This window comes from Prionailurus viverrinus, unplaced genomic scaffold, assembly GCF_022837055.1.
Source record: "Prionailurus viverrinus isolate Anna unplaced genomic scaffold, UM_Priviv_1.0 scaffold_69, whole genome shotgun sequence".
Classification (NCBI taxonomy): Eukaryota; Metazoa; Chordata; class Mammalia; order Carnivora; family Felidae; genus Prionailurus; species Prionailurus viverrinus.
In genome coordinates, this window is record NW_025927631.1 from 330,994 (window position 1) to 333,684 (window position 2,691).

The window sequence follows — 2,691 nt, forward strand, 5'->3', positions numbered from 1 at the left end:
CCCTGACATCGTCCCTGGACCGAACCCTAACCCTAGCTAAGGCTCTCTCCTCTTGGGGACCCAATTCCAAGGTCGCACAGCATCACGCGCATAGGGAACAGAAGCGGTGCAGGCTGACTCGGCAAGGAACCTGGAAGCTCACCATGTCGTTTCCCAGGCCGGCTGCAGCTCCCGAGAGGATTCCGGAGGCCTCTTCGACCAGGGGCTTATCGACGTGTGTGGTCTGGCAGCCAAAGAGGGACCCTACGGGCACCGTCCCTTGTGCCCTCAACTCAGCCCTTCGGGGAGACCACTGCCCTGCTGTGAGTTCGGCGCCCGGAACCTCCTGGGTCCTACCCCTAAACCTAAACCTAACCTGAACCGTTACCCTCCACCGAAACCTAAGCCAGCCTCAATCCCTATTCCTGCATTTGAGCCGCCGTCTGGCATGGGCCCTCATTTCAGGCCTCGAGGGAGATCACCAGACCGGAGTCGCTTCGGCCCTGGCGACGTCGCTGGACCGAACCCTAACCCTAGATAAGGCTCTCTATGCATGGGGACCCAATTACAAGGTAGGACAGCATCACGAGCCTGGGGTCCAGAAGCGGGGCAGGCTGACTTGCCAAGGAACCTGGAAGCTCACCATGTCGTTTGCCAGGCCCGGCTGCAGCTCCCGAGAGGATTCAGGAGGCCTCCTCGACCAGGGGCTTATCGACGTGAGTGGCCTTGGCAGCCAAAGAGGGATCCTGACGGGCACCGTCCTTTGTGCCCGCAACTAAGCCCTTCGGAAAGAACACTGCCCGGCTGTGAGTTCTGCGTCTGGAACCTCTTGGGACCTAACCCTAACCCTAACCCTTCCCCGAGCCGTTACCCTCCACTGACACCTAAGCCTGCCTCGTTCCCTTATCCTGCATTTGAGCCGCATTCTGACATGCGCCCTCACTTCAGCCCACGAGGGAGATCACGAGAGCGGAGTCGCTTCGGCCCTGGCATCGTCCCTGGACCGAACCCTAACCCTAGCTAAGGCTCTCTCCTCTTGGGGACCCAATTCCAAGGTCGGTCAGCATCACGCGCATAGGGAACAGAAGCGGTGCAGGCTGACTCGGCAAGGAACCTGGAAGCTCACCATGTCGTTTCCCAGGCCCGGCTGCAGCTCCCGAGAGGATTCCGGAGGCCTCCTCGACCAGGGTCTTATCGACGTGTGTGGCCTTGACAGCCAAAGAGGGACCCTGACCGGCACGGTCCCTTGTGCCCTCAACTCAGCCCTTCGGGGAGACCACTGCCCTGCTTTGGGAAAAGCGCCTGGAATCTCCTGGGACCTAACCCTAACCCTAAGCCTACCCCGAACCAGGACCCTCCACCGAAACCTAAGCCAGCCTCGATCCCTATTCCTGCATTTGAGCCGCTTTCTGGAATGGGCCCTCACTTCAGTCCTCGAGGGAGATCACGAGACCCGAGTCGCTTCGGCCCTGGCGACGTCCCAGGACCGAACCCTAACCCTAGTTAAGGCTCTCTCCGCATGGGACCCAATTCCTACGTAGGACAGCATCACGAGCCTGGGGTCCAGAAGCGGTGCAGGCTGACTTGCCCAGAAACCTGGAAGCTCACCATGTCATTTCCCAGGCCCGGCTGCAGCTCCCGAGAGGATTCCGGAGGCCTCCTCGACCAGGGGCTTATTGCCATGTGTGGTCTTGGCAGCCAAAGAGGGACCCTGACCGGCACCGTCCCTTGTGCCCTCAACTCAGCCCTTCGGGGAGACCACTGCCCTGCTGTGAGTTCAGCGCCTGGAACCTCCTGGGACCTAACCCTAACCCTAACCCTACCCCGAACCAGGACCCTCCACCGAAACCTAAGCCTGCCTCGACACCTAATCCTGCATTTGAGCCGCCTCCTGGCATGGGCCCTCACTTAAGCCCTCGAGGGAGATCACGAGACCGTAGTCGCTCCGGCCCTGGCGACGTCCCTGGACCGAACCCTAACCCTAGCTAAAGCTCTCTCCTCATGGGGACCCAATTCCAAGGTCGGACAGCATCACGCGCCTGGGGTCCAGAAGCAGTGCAGGCTGACTCGGCATGGAACTTGGAATCTCACCATGTCGTTTCGCAGGCCCGGCTGCAGCTCCCGAGAGGATTCCGGAGGTCTCCTCGACCAGGGGCTTATCGACGTGTGTGGCCTTGACAGCCAAAGAGGGACCCTGACCGGCACGGTCCCTTGTGCCCTCAACTCAGCCCTTCGGGGAGACCACTGCCCTGCTGTGGGTTCGGCGCCTGGAACCTCCTGGGACCTAACCCTAACCCTAACCCTACCCCGAACCGTTACCCTCCACCGAAACGGAAGCCTGCCTCATTCCCTTATCCTGCATTTGAGCCGTCTTCTGATATGGGCCCTCACTTCAGCCCTCGAAGGAGATCACAAAACCGGAGTCGCTTCGGCCCTTGCGTCGTCCCTGGACCGAACCCTAACCCTAGCTAAGGCTCTCTCCTCATGGGGACCCAATTCCAATGTCGGACAGCATCACGCGCATAGGGAACAGAAGCGGTGCAGGCTGACTCGGCAAGGAACCTGGAAGCTCACCATGTCGTTTCCCAGGCCCGGCTGCAGCTCCCGAGAGGATTCAGGAGGCCTCCTCGACCAGGGGCTTTTCGACGTGTGTGGTCTTGGCAGCCAAAGAGGGACCCTGACCGGCACCGTCCCTTGTGCCCTCAACTCAGC